The 19416-nt window shown below is 36.5% G+C and overlaps 2 protein-coding genes across 2 annotated transcripts in view; both read right to left on the bottom strand.

The window, feature by feature from the left end:
* Positions 1-9287, bottom strand: part of LOC138692139 (zinc finger protein 678-like) — a 59129-nt gene extending 49842 nt beyond the window's left edge. The window contains exon 1 of the mRNA XM_069815132.1: positions 9076-9287. The gene's annotated coding sequence lies outside the window, so the exon portion shown is untranslated. The remainder of the gene's footprint in view (positions 1-9075) is intronic.
* LOC138692140 (zinc finger protein 235-like) overlaps positions 1-19416 on the bottom strand; it is an 81407-nt gene that overhangs the window by 22789 nt on the left and 39202 nt on the right. The window lies entirely within an intron of this gene.

The raw sequence follows: 19416 nt of genomic DNA, 5'->3' as shown, positions 1-19416 counted from the left end.
TTCAGACTAATCTCCAATATTTTCGCAGAAAACCAAGTGGAGATATCAAATAACATAGACAGATCGGGATGGATAAGTCATGAAAACGGAGGGCTACAGGGTAACCCTCTCAGCCCTATTCTGTTCAATGTCTTGACATATGACGTGGTTGAAACAATTACAAACGAAAGAGAGGTTGCAACCATCCACACCTAAGCGAGCTATTCCATCTGAAATCGACCGAAATGTAGAGAAAATTGGTCCACACCTGTGGAGTAACGGTTAGCACGTCTGGCCGCGAAACCAGGTGGCCCGGGTTCGATTCCCGGTCGGGGCAAGTTACCTGGTTGAGGTTTTTTCCGGAGTTTTCCCTCAACCCAATACGAGCAAATGCTGGGTAACTTTCGGTGCTGGACCCCGGACTCATTTCACCGGCATTATCACCTTCATTTCATTCAGACGCTAAATAACCTAGATGTTGATAAAGCGTCGTAAAATAACCCAATAAAATAAAATAAATAATAGAGAAAATTGACCTTACAATTTCTAGATACAATGAAACTTTTTTTGTACGTAGAGAACTGTGATACAATGCTTTGTGCAAAGTTTGAGGCATCAGAACTTCATAGTGTTTAAATTAAAAATATTTAAATTTATCGTATTTTCATAAAATTAGCAACTTTAAATTGCTGTAGCTCCGAAACCCTTTCACCCAATGATCAAAATCATGGTTTATTTTGATGCTTAGAAATTAAAGTTTATATTGACATGTAAACAGATTTTCTTACTTTTTACAGAAATGGAGAAATTTAGATTTTTCCTCATTAAGACGGCTTTGCCACCGAAAAAATATTTTTAATATATATAGTTAGATTCCGCATTGAAATTACAAATAAACATATTTTTTATGATGGTATGTTGATAAGAAAATATTGAAAATATCAAATAAAGAAATTAAATTGTACGCGCGTTAACTAACCAGCTGACTGTGAGACGGGAGCTAGCCGAGACAACCAAGGCCTGGAGACAAACATGTGATGTGTCGTCTAGCAGTCATGGCTGTGCTAGCTTTATCACAGGTTTTCATAAACACAGGAGTAAAATGACGCCTAACGCTTGCTTATCATCAGCTCTCGGCCAGTGCGTGCGTTACAGCGCCGTTCAAGTCTAGGAGTGTGAAAATAATCTATTTAATACCCTCGAAACTTATAGCCGTACCACTAAGCAAACAATGCCGAATCACTCTTAATAATGCAAGGTTTTTTCTCAATATTCTTTTACATTTTTACAAATGGCCAAAAAGTCTAAAAGCAAGTAAAATCAGATTATCTGTCTCTCTGTGTACAATAAAAATGATTACTTCTTAACATAACCTACCAAATGTCAGCTTCGAAATGAGCTCTCGTTCAATGTTCTGCAGTAAATGGTTCCAGAGTTCTGAGCGGTGAAAGAGGCTTGTTTTTATAAAATACGCTAAATTTGTCGCTCAACAATACGAAAAACGTTTGACTTTCGATAGTATATTTTTGAAAATTCACTCCCCTCAGCACCTTGTATAAGTAGGGAAAAAAATTAGAGTATAAAAAAATGCGAGTTTTTTTACTGATCGATTTCATATGGAATAGCCCACGCAGATGACATGGCTCTAGTCTCGAGGAATAGGACTCAGCTTCAAAAAGCAGTAGACACATTAGTCAAGTGGGCGGATATGAACGACCTACAGGTGAACGAACTGGTGGTCTTCAGTAAAGAAAGGAGATTAGCCCAGGATGATGAGATTTACTGCAAGGGAGCTCCACTTAGAAAGAATAATGTGTATAAATACCTAGGAATAATAGTCCATTCAACAGAAACGACGTTCAATATCCTTGTGCAGCAGTTAAAAGCATCAGTGTCATTGGCAATCTTCAACAGTTCTTAAATGACACTGACTAACCATAAAGTGTCACATAAGGGTAGATCACGAAACGAAAAACTGAGGGGATTCGATCCGGCATCGGAACTGGAATCCGGTGTGGCTTAAAGCGTCAGCACATAGAGCCGAAAACCCAAGTTCGAGTCCCGGTATCGGAGAGAATTTTTCTCTATTCTATCCATCCTTCATCTTATGATAACGCAGAATTTCTGCACAGAAACATCATATGTACTTTCGTACATCATAATAATACTTTTTTCTGCTCAAGCTACTTTGGGAAATAGATGTTTCATTGCAGACTGCATGGCTTCTACATAGAAACTATATACAGAAGAACCCCGATTATCCGTCACGCTATTAACCGATTGTTGGATTATCCGTCTATCATTCTCCTATTTTTGTTGCAGAAAAAATATTGAGTGTCCCGCCTAGGACTCGCGTTACGGAATGCGCGCTGGTTCGAATCCTCATGGGGGAAGAAATTTTCTCATGAAATTTCGGCCAGTGTATGGGACCGGTGCCCACCCAGCATCGTGATGCACTTGGGGAGCTACGATAGGTAGCGAAATCCGATTACGCAATCCAATTATAACGGCTGGGGGGCTTATCGTGCTAACCACACGATACCTCCATTCTGGTTGGATGATCGTCCACCTCTGTTTCGGCATGTGGCCGTGAGGCCAGCAGCCGACTGGTAGGTCTTGGCCCTTCATGGGCTGTAGTGCCACGGATTATTATTAATATTGACTACTGCACAATACATTAGTACGTATTTTTTTTTATAGAGAGTGATGTTACAAGCATTTGTCCTGTTTAATTTTTCTGCAGAACGTCTTCCAGAAGTGCCAAAAGAATACATGTTGTGCTAAGTATAGAAGAGAAGTGAATAATTGAGTGGTTTTGGAAAAGAGGAACTGTGGTTCATCTCACATCGGAATACGAGATTAGAGTTACAACTGTGCGAGATTTAATAAAAAACAAAGATAAAGTGTATAAATTACTTAAATCTACAAACTGAGACCTATATTTTTCCTATCTTTCCACAGAAATCTATCATAGGAAGTTTCCTTAACACTTAGAAACCCGTCATTGACATTCATTCATTCATTCATAGTGTTCTGTCACTGCAAACCCAGCATTCTCCAGTCTTTCCTATTTTCTGCCTTTCTCTTAGTCTCCGTATATGATCCATATCTCAATGCCGTCTATTATTTGATCTCTTCTTCTGCCCCGAAATCTTCTCCCGTTCACTATTCCTTCCAGTGCATCCTTCAGTAGACAGTTTCTTCTCAGTCAGTGACCCAGCAAATTACTTTTTCTCTTCCTGATCAGTTTCAACATTATTCTTTCTTCATCCACTCTTTCCAACAGAGCTATTATACTTGAAACTTCTGAACCACTACCTAATGTGATAAAACAATATGACCACTGAGAAAATTACGAAACTGCATTATGCAACACTTAATTTATGAAAGTTTTCTATGGTACGGATTATCCGACTATTTGGATTAACCGTTCAGCCCACACCCTTCATTACCACGGATAATAGAGGTTCTACTGTACCTATCACGAATATGGAAAATATGGATCGCTTGAGTTTTCACATAAACCTTATGGGAAAATATGGAAAAACCAAGTGAAGTGGAGAGTCGACTGTCACTCCAGTTTTCAGCAGGTTCGCGTCAGAACTTCGGTTTGATGATTCGGGAAACAATGTGAAACAATAAAATAAATAAAAAAAATACAGGTGCCCAATGTAAATTACACACAGACTGTGTGCCAGATTTATTCTACTTCATGTTGAGTGTTACCATTATTATCATTTTCAGCGTTAACTTTGTGACAAGAGAAGCAAATACAGTGTTATCTTGTTTTTTTTTCCTTATGTACGAGGGGAAAGCAACTTTATTCCTTATTCGTGGGAAAGCAACTGATCATCCTACCCGATTATATTCTGAGTTAATTGCTTTATGAATGATGCCTTATATGATTATGTCTCGTGACCAGAATATTGTACGAAATGGAAATATAAATATTGCAGATTTATCCTTCGAAGGGGTGGAAAAATTCAAATATTTGGAGCAACAGTAACAAATATAAATGACGCTCGGGAGGAAATTAAACACAGAATAAATATGGGAAATGCGTGTTATTATTCGGTTGAGAGGCTTTCGTCATCTAGTCTTCTGTCAAAAAATCTGTAAGTTAGAATTTATAAAACAGTTATATAATAGGTTGTTCTGTATGGTTGTGAAACTTGGACTCTCACTCTGAGAAAGTAACATAGGTTAAGGGTGTTTGAGAATAAGGTGCTTAGGAAAATATTTGGGGCTAAGAGGGATGAAGTTACAGGAGAATGGAGAAAGTTACATAACACAGAACTGCACGTATTGTATTCTTCACCTGACATAATTAGGAACATTAAATCCAGACGTTTGCGATGGGCAGGGCATGTAGCACGTATGGGCGAATCCAGGAATGCATACAGAGTGTTAGTCGGGAGACCAGAGGGAAAAAGACCTTTGGGGAGGCCGAGACGTAGATGGGAAGATAATATTAAAATGGATTTGAGGGAGGTGAGATATGATGATAGGGACTGGATTAATCTTGTACAGGATAGGGACCGATGGCGGGCTTATGTGAGGGCGGCAATGAACCTTCGGGTTCCTTAAAAGCCATTTGTAAGTAAGTAAGTATGAATGATGCCTTAATGGTATCACTTATGAGATTCAAACCTGTCTTCGGATAGTTGACTAACAAACAAAAATTGTTTATTTATCATTCAATTAACTCTTAAATTGCTGTCGCTATCTGTCACAGTCATGGCGGATTCCATGCACTGCCATCCATACCATCCTCCAACACCAAATTAATAAAATAGTCAGCACAAGAATAGAAATAAAAAATGAGAAGAATTGATAGTTTTCTTACATTCATCTAAATTACTTGTAATCCTACATTCTCTGTACACGCTACATTTCCATCTAATCTATTTCTTTGGCAAACACATCACTTTCATAGAAGGAGTAAAATTATTTCGTTAGTAAAGGTAAAAATTTTTTTCAGGCATTTCTTTACATAATCTTCATAGCTTTATACCGGCCGCCAAATACTGAACATCCACAATGCACTCTAGTCAAAGATTTTATCATTTCTTGCCACATAACTTTCACTCTGTTATGTGTATTGATACTGATGGTTAGTGTCCATCAATACATCAGTATTGCGAGAGTAACTATGTACACTAAGTGAATTTATCTGAGATTGTGTAAAAGTTCTCGAAACTCTGGTAAATAAACTACTCGTACTATTCTTATCTACTATGTAAATGAACACTGGGCAATTTGATATGTGATGTTAAATGTACTAATTTATCATAAATTAAAACACTGGATAAAATTAAATATAATGTAAAACCACAAATACAAAAACAGTACGTATTCTCAGAGATGCCATAACTTTGGAACTAAAAGCGGGACATATAGGCCCTAATTAAAACACCCTCTCATTGTGTAAAAATTGATTTTTAGCTGCCATCAGAGAAAATTTGCGTTAAAGATTTGCATTGTGAGCAGGAACACTGAACACTGTCCTGTATGGTTTACACTCTCAGATATATAAGCCACTTGTCTTGAAATTTTCTGCTTTCTCATTCATGAACAACCGAGTTTGTACTCAGAAAGATTTTCAAGCAAACGAACTGATCAAACACTTCATAATCTGAAAGCTGCACTTTTTTTTAAGTAAGTCAATGTCTTTTCTATATCATTATATCACTTCTATATTAGTACATTATTGCAACGAGCCTATAATGGTAGTAATTAAGACGCGAGTATGTTTGTTTATGAAACGAGCGCAAGCGAGTTTCATAATTTTCATACGAGCGTCTTAATTACAATTATAGGCAAGTTTCATACGACTTTTTATGCTCGACCATATTTCTAACTTGAAATTATTCATAAGTATTCATGTTATGGTTATGTAAGTGAGGAGGGGAACTGACCTTCGAAATTGTGAGATGTGCGCAGACGCGAAAGTATTGATTTTTTCCGAGGAACGAATGTCATTGACCTTGATATAATCTAGAGAATAACATGAACATTAGTTTTGATATAACCTGGAAATTGATTTAGAATTGAAAAACGAGATGACAAATTGAATTTATTTGAATATTATTTACAATTAACGCTAATTATTATAGTAACAGAACATAACCTTCTGCGACAGTATTGGATTTCCAGCCTCCGTGACTTTTCGCTAGTTGTCTTTCGATTGCATATCCGAGAATAATCGATACTTGCGCTTTTATAATGGTGCAATGGTGATTTCCCATTGGCTGAACAACTGAACTATAATGAATAGGTGTACTTTAATGAGGTCCATTAAAGGACTACTACCAGGTGTATAATTACTACATTTCGGCATGGTCGAGCATAAAATTATTTAAAGTTTTCAACAAGATCGGCTAAATCACACAATAGATACAGTATATTGTAGTAACCTTAAAACACAAAGCTGTAAATCTAATCAAAATTGGGACATCTGACCCTTCTGAACTAATATGTCTGGACACCAGGACAGTGGACACAAAAGCGGTGACAATCCCAGAAAACTGGGACGTATGGTAACCCTGCATATTGCAATACGAAAACATATCCAATTAAAACCTTCACAGAATCAGATTCCACTAATAAACCTCCTCTTTGTAGAAAATCAAAAAACACATTTCCTATATTTTGCCCTCAATTGTCTTACAGTAATGAATTGCATGTGCCATAATTTAACTTTCTGCCAACAGAACTGGCGACATAACCAAACAAATGTTAGCACCTTCATCACTCTCTGAAATGTCCAAATAATTTGAATCTAGTAAATGAATAAAGTCATTGACATTCGAAGCATTCTGCTCACTTCAATCTATTGAGGTTACATTTTTGAAAGCTACTTCCATTTCAATCAATGGAAAATTAACTGTTTTCTGCTTTAGAATGCGAATTAAATTCTTCTTCTTTTTTAGTAATTATTTTACGACGCTTTATCAACATCTCTGGTTAATTAGCGTCTGAATGAGATGAAGGTGACAATGCCGGTGAAATGAATCCGGGGTCCAGCACCGAAAGTTACCCAGCATTTGCTCATATTGGGTTGAGGGACAACCCCAGAAAAAACCTCAACCAGGTAACTTGCCCCGACCGGGAATCGAACCCGGGCCACCTGGTTTCGCGGCCAAACGCGCTGACTATTACTCCACAGGTGTGGACAATGCGAATTAATTTTCTGCACTAACGATACTCGGAAGAAATTAGTACTGCAAGTATCTCTTATGGTGTAAAATAAGGTAGTAATGGAGGATTTCATAACATGATAGACTTTGAAAAAATAGAATTAATGTCATTAAGATGGTGGAAGTTGAGTTCCTTTTTATGTTTGCTGGCCAGCATTTGCTTTAACTGATTTACTACAATGTCTGAATTTCATAAATAAAATCATCATCACATGTTTAATTTGTTCCTTTGCATTCTCAACAGTAATCTCACTAGACGTTTTGATTTATCTAGAGAAAATCAAAACTCGAGTGGGATTTAACTGACTATTACACGATTAGAAGAAAGTATATAAAGATTAGAACTAACGAAGTACTCCAATACAATAAAATATTAATTGACTTACGAAAATACAACTGTCTCCAAATGTATTATTGTACCATCTCAACATTACAAATATTACGCTAGATGCATGCTAGATGGCAGTAGTGAGCAATGCCTTCTCGTCGAGAAGTTCTCGATCTATTATACACGATGGCAATGTTACTAGTCAAGAAGGCTTTGTTGATTCAGTTTCATTTTTATTAAAATGCAACATTCCACTTCAATTATCCGAATCCTAGTAATCAACGTCACTTGACAGATGATTTTCAATAAATCTTAATATTAAATAATGCCTGATACGTGACAATCCACAATATCATATAGCAGAAGCTATAACATAACATAACTAATATACACAGGTGTTAGAAAAGTTTTAATTAACGACGATGACATAAAAATAAACATGAATAATTTTAAAAGGAATAATTATTGAATGTACAATTTTAAAATTTGAATGTGGTTGGTGGTTCAATTGATGTTATAATGGACGTGTGCGTAATAGAAGTGGAACTCGTTGATTTAGGCCTACATGGTGTATTCAACTTATTCAGGATTTCCGAATGGTGCTCTTCATTTATTTGTAAATCGGATTTCAGAAGATGCATAAGTATGATAAGTGATTTTTATTAATTCTTGTTCTTGAATGCCAATGCGAGTCATATTTGAAACTGCTGGAGTGGTTTGTAATTATATATATATATATATATATATATATTTTTTTTTTTTGACGTCCAGACCAGCCGAGTTTCAAATGTTGGCAAACAAAGAAACAAATGCTAGGGACGCGATAAAATTAAACAAATGCTAGGGACGGGATAAAATTGTGCGATAAGCAGCCATGATTGGTTGAAATACGTCCTTTCGCACCGTTTTATTGATCAAAAGTAGTATGACGTAGTAAGAGTGTAATAGTCTAACTAATTCAATCCTCTTTTCTAGAGTTCTAGAATGGAATTATCAATTCTGTACTCTTAGCTCGCAACTCCCATTCACAACCTTTGCAGATAGGATTGCGCAATAGTAAAGTAGTGTGATACTAGCTAATGTAACGTCTTTAGTTGCACCATATTTATGGCTTTGCTGTGAGGATAATGGGCTACTTTTACAGTTTTACAAATACATTATCTGGATAAAACGCGTTTACTAAAAAAACTCATTTCAGCCACAAACTTAATTATATCACCTGACTTAATACAAAGTGGGTACTTTAATTCTTAAATTGATTTTTTTAATTTCAGTAGGTTATTTTATGACGCTTTATCAACAGCTAAGGTTATTTACCATCTGAATGAGAAGAAGGCAATAATGCCAGTGAAATGAGTCCGGGGACCAACACCGAAAGTTACCCAGCATTTGCTCATATTGGGTTGAGGGAAAACCTTGGAAAAAACCTCAACCAGGTAACTTGCCCCGACCGGGAATTGAACCCGGGCCACCTGGTTTTGCGGCTAGACGCGCTAACCGTTACTCCACACGTGTGGACTCTTAAATTGATCTCAACTTTCTTCCAATAGAAGGGTAGTGAAGATTTACCTTAATTGGGGACAGGCAATCTTGTTCCAGCACTTCCCATCACAGTACATAGAATTAAATTGTAGATTTCAGGCGGGGTCACAGCCAGGCCACTATTTTAATGCCGCATTTGTAGCGTGTATGTGGCGCTAATAACGGACATCTGTTGGGCCACCAATTCCTTACACAGCCACGACAGTATGCAGCCTATTGTGCCATGGTGTCTTTTTTTTTTTTTTCGAATTTAATTGGTAATTCCTGCTAGAAGCTCTTGAAATTTCTCAAACTTCTGAAAAAAGAAGAAAAATCTTTTTTATAGTCCTGGTGTAAATCATAAAAAAATAATGTGTGAAATAGTCTTTGAATCTGTCTTTTCAAAAGCGATGAATGGACCCAGACCCTTCTTCTATACTAAAAGCCAGGTTATGAACCGACTAAACAGGAAGTAGTTGGGAGGGCGAGAGGAAAGTGCGGGTTAGAGGGGTAGCCTGTGCAGTGATGACGCGTTGAGTGTGCGGGTTGGAGGGGGGATGAAGAACGGAGCTTTTCATTGGACCTCACCTTAAAATGTCGTCTGCTAACGAAAATCTGGCAACGAGATCACGGAGACAGTGTAGCCAAACTTCCCAGTCCATTTGCAATAGGGATATCTTATGCGAAGTTTTACCTCTAGATGGCAAGAGCGTTCCATGCGGCGCAACATGTTGTAGGGCTATGTTATGTCATATGCTACAGTTGATTACGTTTTCCCGCTTGTTGGTCTTCTGTGCGTGTCAAAATTATATTTACAATTATATTGTATAACCGGGTATAATTTAATATAATTCAATATTTTCTTACCCCGTAATTTAATTTAATTTACAATAAATACTAACGTAAACCTGTACCGATATAATATTGAGCGATTCCCCGAGATGGGTGGGGAAATCTGCAGTATGCAGAATATAGATACGAGTAAATTGAATGGTCATTTACCTAAACGACAACTTTGAGAACGAGGTGCACGAATAAAAAAATAGGAACTATGTCGAAGGTGAATATTGCCCTATTTAATCATTAGTATTTAAGAACCGTACGCCAAAAACAGGATATGCAGCCACCAATGTATTTCTTTTTATAGGGAAGGGACTATCGAGAGTGAATTCCTTGTATTTTTTTTCTGCAGAAAGATCAAATGCAATTTTTAATAGAATGATATAATATGATCGCAATAGTATCACGATTAGTCGTGCGTTTTGTAGGTTAAGGATATGCAGTTTTGAATACTATGTAGAATGATTTTGAAAATTTGAAGTTAAAACATGGTTTTAATAATTAGGGTACAGTACATCAAATACATAGATAGATTCACGAAATGGGTTCCACTACGGATCGTCCTAGATAATAAACATCTCAGTTTATCGAGAGTTTACTGCAGGCGTAAACTTCGGAGACTCCTATAACTTCTGCATATAATCTAAGCTGACATAGCTCGCTGTCGAGGTTGCATATGTTTTTATTAATTTTTCATTTTCCTCTTCCAAAATAAAACTGTAGTCAACAATTCCTTACATGAAGTAGTTGCGAGGCGCAATTTAATTACTTATATTTTTAAAGATTTAAAGCATATATTCAGCATATTTCGGGACCTGATTGAAGACAAAAAGCTTTCCCTGGTGATTACGTATAGGAACATAACAAATATTTGCCATTTTTAGTTCTTTTTAAGAGTACTTAATATACTAATACACAACGTATATCCTCAATGTTTATATACTGAAAAACAAATGCACACGCAAAGCGTGCGCGTGCGCTATGTGTTGATGCTAGTTCAGGATATCCCCACAGTCTACTATATACAGTCGCGAAGCTCAATGTGTAGTAAAAATGCAAACATGGGTAGTTGCCCACCACTAGGATCGCTACTATCGCCTCATTATCGCAGCTCTCTCTCCTAACAGACGACAAACTATGTTACACTTTCGTTGTCTTGTTCTTTTGGGAAAAATTAACACTTTCCTTCCATTATTGAAATATTAAATGCATAAAGTTAATTTATTATTTTAATGAAGTATATTAAATTCCACCATAAACTCGAAGATACCTGCAAGAAATAAGTTGATATAATTTTTGTTTGTGCAAAACGAACTGAAATTTATTATAATAGCTTCACTCATTCAAGATTATAGCGATAGCGATAATTAACTATGAAACCAATAAATATTAATTTGCATTTCTCTTTACAACAATAATAATGGAAATATGAATTAATGGAGTAACTTACGTGTACCGGTACTTGTAGTGTATGCTTACGTAGTTAAAGTGGGATGAGGTTAAGCAATAATAATCACACCAGAATTGGAAATAAAACGTGATCAATAAATTTTATTGTAACAGACTTTTTCTACGTCCCTAGTAAAGCAACAAATAAAAATAACAACAAAATTAACAGCTATAATTAAAAACATGTCCTTTAAAAAAAAAGTAGGCCTAAGCAATAATAATCCCACCAGAATTGAAAATAAAACGTGATCAATAAATTTCATTAAAGCAAACTTAATTTTTCTACGTCTCTAGTAAAATAATACATAAAAATAATAACAAAATTAATAGCTATAATTAAAAATATATCTTCTGAAACAAAAGTAGACCTAACCTTTATTTCTCTGGAAATTTAGCAGCCTAAGTGACAGAACTTTAACCGGTATCTAATGTCCTTTCGGTTAGACTGAAACATTTCATTGTGAAATTTAAAGATATAATGTATTCTAACAGTCACAAAGAACTTCAAAATTAAGAGATTTGTTTCTGCACAGCATTCTTGTGGAAACCCAGGAACCTTCCTGAATCTTTCGGAAACCGGAAAAAGGATAACTCTGGCCTTTTTCTCTTACTATTGCTACAATTTATAGCACTACAAACGTCTCCTTGTCCCACATTATTATTCAAATTATTATATTTTAGCCATTAACATTTTCATTACAACCAATAACGAACATTTCACAAGCATCAATGTGAAATATGCAACGAGCTAGCACTCAATAGAAATACGACACAGTCCAAAGTCGACCATGGACAGTCTATTGTTTCTAGTTGCTAACCGCTTGGAGCGCTTTATCACGAGATTTGCAAAAAAACACTCAAGCTTCGCCATATCCCTATTACCACGTGCATTACGAGTCACATTTCGTACAAGTGTCATAGCTCGTGCTTTCTTAAAACAGTAATTTTAATTACTAATATTGTTGATAGTGTTATCGAGAACTATATGCAGTAGTACTTGAATAGGATAACGAATTCTCCCGAGTGCTACGATATAAAAAGGAAACGGGTTTTTAAGTCTGGAGAGAGAGCGAAAGAGAGAAATGATTTTGTCTGTATACAAGCATTACCGATAAAAATGTGTAAATGGAGGCATCACATCGGTAGAAGAAGCAGGGCGGCAAACGGCTGAGTCACTGCTTGTGACTTACTTAATTGTTCTAATTTCCATATTGTGTGTAAATTAATAGTGAACCTAATAGTGTCCGAATACTCTTATTTATTTATTTTAAACAATGACTCAGTCGGCTCGAGTTTTCCTTTTAGATTTGTATATTTGCTTATTGATATATTGTGAAGTAATAATAATAATAATAATAATAATAATAATAATAATAATAATAATAATAATAATAGAACATACTCGAACGACTCAATCAGTATAAATATAAAATTAACATCATATCCATTAAATTATTATTATTGATGTACAAAAATAGCTAAATAATTAATTCGATTTATAACAGCTCAAAATAAAATAAAAATTACTGTAATATATCTTGATATATTTAGTTAACTCTATATAATAATAATAATAATAATAATAATAATAATAATTATTATTATTATTATTATTATTATTATTATTATTATTATTGGCGGCCGGGTAGCTCAGTTGGTAGAGCTGCTGGCTACGGACTGTAAGGTCCGGGGTTCGATCCCAGGTGGTGACAGGATTTTTTCTCGTTGCCAAACTTTCAGAACGGCCCCGAGGTTCACTCAGCCTCCTATAAAATTGAGTACCGGGTCTTTCCCGGGGGTAAAAGGCGGCCAGAGCGTGGTGCCGACCACACCACCTCATTCTAGTGCCGAGGTCATGGAAAGCATGGAGCTCTACCTCCATGCCCCCCAAGTGCCTTCATGGCATGTTACGGGGATACCTTTACCTTTTTTATTATTACTATTATTATTGAATCATTGTTCGTTCAACTGAAATGTTTGAATTCGTTAGGCTACATACTTCTTTATTATATTAATAATTGAAAATACAGCTACGACAGTTATTTTAAACATGTCAGTGACAAATGCTGAACATGCTTTGAATCTCGCGCCACTATGTGGCAACAGAGTTCTGAAAGAGAGCAACAGAACATTGCTTCCGGTTTAGTCGGTTCATCCTTGACATCAAACATTCATAAAGTACACATAAACAAAGTTCAACTATATACGTCGCTAGTATTCCAAGTGATTTAGTGACCTTTTGGCAGACATATTGCTACAACCGGGCCCAAAGAGTTTAAAATGTCTTTATAACTTCATGTAATAACATTGCATTGTTATTGGTTTATTTTACAACGCGTTATCAACTCTGAAGGATATCTACCGTCTGAGTGAAATGAAGGTCAACATGCCAGCGAAATGAGTCCAGGGTCTAGCACCGAAAGTTCCTCAGCATTTGCTTTAAATGGATATAGGGAAAAAAATCTGAATAATGTAACTTTTCGGAAACAAGACTTCACGCAGGACCCGCAGGTTTCATGGTCAGCCACGTTAACCATTACTACAAAGTTATGAGCCATTTCATGCATTGGAAGATAAATTCACTAACAATTTCGATTGTATGCCACAACACAATACAAAGGACATGCCATGTGCGATTTTATTTCTGTAAGTTCGGTGTTATTTGAAATTGGAAGATTATTTACTAACTATCTGCGAAATATTAAACTTTCACAGAATACTTATGTCGATGCTATAGATAGCTTCATGAATGAGGAAGAAAACAGCGTTTAGAGTTAAACTTTATATAAGGGGCACACAATCAGAGTGCACCAAGTCCACCAGTGGTCAGTTTGTAGATTAATACAATTTCGGATGAAGAAAACTTAGATTTATTCATTGCCATAACAAACAAAGTCAATAACTCATTTGTTACTTCACAGAGAGCAGCATTTCCTATGGAAAGTGAAGGTTTCTAAGCATGAGCCAGGAACCTTAAAACTCAATTTCTCGAAAATATTCCAGAAGGACTTGGTCCACTCTGGTTGTGAACCCCTCATATTATTTTCATTCTGTGTAAGTAAATTTTGGAACTAGGTTTCAAATATGCAATTCTCATTTTTAAGGGTAGACTGATATGAAATTTCAATTTTATAAACTATTTCAGGTAGATCTCTGCAGTTGCCATGCTGCATAGAAATAGACTTTGTACAAAGTTTCAACTCATTTGGAGCAGAAGTGTATGAATTATTAACAATCTTGTAATTTTAAATTGTGTAAAGCTAGGTTTTCAAAAATTGCTACTCCTCCCACAAATTCAAATATTTTCGAATAATTTCAAGGGAAAAATTGTTCCGGGGCCGGGTATCGATCCCGGGACCTCTGGTTCAACGGATCAGCGCTCTATCCCTGAGCTACCCGGGAACTCCACCCGACACCGTCTCAACTTTTCCCTTTATATCCACACAACTCGCGTGGGCTGACGAAACGCCAGAGACCCACAACGAGTGCACACAATCTCTGTGTGACTTGGAATTGTGGTTTTCTGTTAACGTACACAGTAACGTATATATTATGCAAATCTAATCTTTCAGGTGAAGCTTCCTGTAAAGCAGATTTGAATAATTTCAAGGGAAAAATTCTTCCGGGGCCGGGTATCGATCCCGGGACCTCTGGTTGAACGTACCAGCGCTCTACCCCTGAGCTACCCGGGAACTCCACCCGACACCGTCTCAACTTTTCCCTTTATATCCACACAACTCGCGTGGGCTGACGAAACGCCAGAGACCCACAACGAGTGCACACAATCTCTGTGTGACTTGGAATTGTGGTTTTCTGTTAACGTACACAGTAACGTATATATTAGGTGAAGCTCCCTGTAAAGCAGATTTGAATAATTTATAATGCCACACTATGTGTTGAGGCTCCACACGTGCTGGTAATTCACTTCATGTAACCAGTGTGGATTAACCGGAGACCAATAATGGGCACTGTGAAGATTCACCTGACCATTACTTTTCAAAGTTACCTCATCAGTCCACAGAATTCTGAACTCGAAATCATGGTCCGTGTTTTTTTTTTAATTGGGTTATTTTACGACGCTGTATCAACATCTAGGTTATTTAGCGTCTGAATGATATGAATGTGATAATGCCGGTGAAATGAGTAAGGGGTCCAGCACCGAAAGTTACCCAGCATTTGCTCGTATTGGGTTGAGGGAAAACCCCGGGAAAAACCTCAACCAGATAACTTGCCCCGACCGGGATACGAACCCGGGCCACCTGGTTTCGCAGCCAGACACGCTGACCGTTACTCCACAGGTGTGGACTGGTCCGTGTTTAAAAACCAGTTGTAGAAATCAACACGAGTCAGGAAGTCATGTCCACCATGTTCATGGTGAAGGTGAATATGATACAGATGAAATTTGTTGTCTTTGAGAATCCTAACACTGTACTATGATGCAAACCTGAGTCACAGACAATCCATCTTGTGGAGTCATGAGGATTAACTATCACCGCAACGAGGACATCGGCAGCTTTCCCATTCCTCATAGGTCGTCTGATACGCTCACCCTTCTGTTTCGGCTGCACCACACGGTTTGTACATACACGCTTTGCAAGACGCTGGAAAACATTGTATGAATGATGGGCTCGCAATGGCTAGCTCTTTGAGTAAACTTGTCCTGCTTCCCTGCTATTCCGATAGCATTCTTCAGGTATCATCAACATATCGAATCTTCATTTAAGAATAGCATTTTCCAAATAGCAAACTCACGGGCAGACATGATATGGACGAATAAACAAAATTCACTGTTGGTATGCAAAGTAAAAGACAGCAAAAAGTGACTTGGTTTCAAGACCTGCAGTGTTTACAAATATCATGTACCTACTACCGGTACAGTACGTACTACATAAATAACATACAGCATTTCTCAGAAGATACCATTTTTGTTGTTTTCTGAGTAAACAATAAAAGTTAGAAAAAACATTCTTAGTAAAAGTTGTTTCTTTTTAAAAGTAGTTTCCAAAGGTACCTTAAATGATCTATGTTCTCATTTGCAGGGCTGAGCAGTATTTGAAACACATTTGTATTTTGTATTTTCTAATTTGTAAGGATTTTCGAAAGTATTTTGTGTTTTGTATTTAAATACATAAAATTGACGTATTTTGTATTTGAAATACTCAAAATACTTTTTTCTTCTTCTTGTTCTTCAAGTTTTGGATTTGGATTTGAAGAATGAACTTTTTTCTTATTTGCCTACCCATTTCAGTTGTGCTAGCCATACACTTAGTTTTCTTGCCACAACTGATTTCCTTAATGTCATAAAGAAATCTCCTGCAGCATCAAGGATCCATCACCCAACACTTGCTAAATGTTTATCATTATGGAATGCGTCTAGGAGATTCAAATACTCAGAAATTATATCAGATGTCTTGAAATATTCATTAAAGTTTCCTTGCCCAACTCGATTGAATTCTCTTTATGACTCAATCTCTCAAATATTGCAATTCAAACATGATATAACCAGTATATGTGAAAAACTGGGATTGCCAACCTTCAAAGATGTTGAGTTTCAGTACCTTGAAGAATAATGTGCAGTTCTGAAACACATTGTCATAGCCCTTGATTTAATGCAAAATGAGAAGACGTGCTATTACGGCCAACTTTTGTCCACATTAATTTCCCTTAAAAAAAGATTACATATTCTGTTACCTAGTAATCTATGCCATCTATTCCAAGTAACTCCAGTCCTAATAAATTCACTTTCATCAAGATTTAAAGTGATGTTTGATCTGATCCCAGAAGAAAATTGAGCTATTTTGGCAGCTTGCTCCACCCATCATTGAAGATGAGATGGCTACCTGACACTGCCTCACTAAATGATAAGAAGAGGATAAAGAATATGTCTGTGAAATCAGCTGAGCAGTTGTCTGCTACATCTTTGGTCAGTTATGTTTTCAACTCAAGTACAACAGACTATGAAAAGCGAAAAGAAAAGAACTAGTCTACTGTGGAGTATGAGCTCATACAATTCCTCAATGGCAAAGGGACAACCCTGTGCACTCTAGAGAATTACCCAACACTGAAACAAGCTTTTATAAATATAATACAAGTTTGTGTTTCTCTGCGCCTGTAGAAAGACTGTTCTGTTTTCCAGGATTTATTCATTTACAAGAATGGGGATCCTTATCTTATGAACATTTGAGGAACTGGTTGTTTTGAAAGGGAGCAGTAATTGTTCATATATAGCATAATTTCACTACTGACTGGGAAAAGGAAGAATGTTCAGTTACAGAACTTATATAAAACTTCGAGGTAAAAATACTTTTAATGTTAATATAATATTTTAGATCTTCAGTACGGTAATATTCTTATTTCTTTAGACGTATATATTGTATCGAGTATTTGAAATACAAATGTATTTTGGTTAATTTTTAAAAAGTATTTTGTATTTGTATTTGAAATACTTGGATGTCAGTATTTTGCCCAGCCCTGCTCATTTGAAATTTCGAGGTTGACCACAGGTACCTCTATTTCCGGTTTATTACGGGAAATGGTACTACCATCAATCGATACTTTACATAGCTTTTGGTCACCAAACTTTTTTTTGTGAACAAACAGTGTCATATGGTTTTGGAGAAAAAAGCTGATACGGGTGGTCTAAAACACCCGGTATGTACTAGATCAATATTATCTCTCATTTAACTATATTTTCTCTCATATGTAGCATTAATATTTTGTAGAGCGCTAGTTTCGCAGTGTTATGTGGTTAAAAAGTAGCTGGACAGACCACTTCAATTTAGTAGCAATCCCACTTACAGCTGTCATACTCAATTATTATTATTATTATTATTATTATTATTATTATTATTATTATTATTACTTACTTACTTACTTACAATTGGCTTTTAAGGAACCCGAAGGTTCATTGCCGCCCTCACATAAGCCCGCCATCGGTCCCTATCCTGTGCAAGATTAATCCAGTCTATCATCATACCCCACCTCCCTCAAATCCATTTTTATATTATCATCCCATCTACGTCTCGGCCTCCCTAAAGGTCTTTTTCCCTCCGGTCTCCCAACTAACACTCTATATGCATTTCCGGATTCGCCCATACGTGCTACATGCCCTGCCTATCTCAAACGTCTGGATTTAATGTTCCTAATTATGTCAGGTGAAGAATACAATGCGTGCACTTCTGTGTTGTGTAACTTTCTCCATTCTCCTGTAACTTCATCCCGCTTAGCCCCAAATACTTTTCTAAGCACCTTATTCCCAAACACCCTTAACCTATGTTCCTCTCATAGAGCGAGATTCCAAGTTTCACAACCATACAGAAGAACCGGTAATATAACTGTTTTATAAATTCCAATTTCCAGATTTTTGGACAGCAGACTGCATGATAAGAGCTTCTCAACCGAATAATAACACGCATTTCCCATATTTATTCTGCGTTTAATTTCCTCCCGAGTGTCATTTATATTTGTTACTGTTGATCCAAGATATTTGAATTTTTCCACCTCTTCGAAGGATAAATCTCCAATTTTTATATTTCCATTTCGTACAATATTCTGGTCACGAGACATAATCATATATTTTGTCTTTTCGGGATTTACCTCCAAACCGATCGCTTCACTTGCTTCAAGTAAAATTTCCGTGTTTTCCCTAATCGTTTGTGTATTTTCTCCTAACATATTCACGTCATCCGCATAGAAAAGAAGCTGATGTAACCCGTTCAATTCCAAACCCTGCCTCTTATCCTGAACTTTCCTAATGGCATATTCTAAAGCGAAGTTAAAAAGTAAAAGTGATAGTGCATCTCCCTGCTTTAGCCCGCAGTGAATTGGAAAAGCATCAGATAGAAACTGACCTACACAGACTCTGCTGTATGATTCACTGAGACACATTTTAATTAATCCAACTAGTTTCTTGGGAATACCAAATTCAATAAGAATATCATATAATACTTCCCTCTTAACCGAGTCATATGCCTTTTTGAAATCTATGAATAACTGTGTTATTATTATTTTATTGATACTATTATTATGTAGCGAACTAAGTTTTACCTTTCGTAGGCTCCTGGCTTTAGCATATAGGATTAGAGTTTGAACCATGAAACT

This window comes from Periplaneta americana, chromosome 16 (genome assembly GCF_040183065.1).
Source record: "Periplaneta americana isolate PAMFEO1 chromosome 16, P.americana_PAMFEO1_priV1, whole genome shotgun sequence".
Lineage (NCBI taxonomy): Eukaryota > Metazoa > Arthropoda > Insecta > Blattodea > Blattidae > Periplaneta > Periplaneta americana.
Note: the sequence above shows the minus strand (reverse complement) of the source record. Positions and strands in the feature narration are given on the sequence as shown.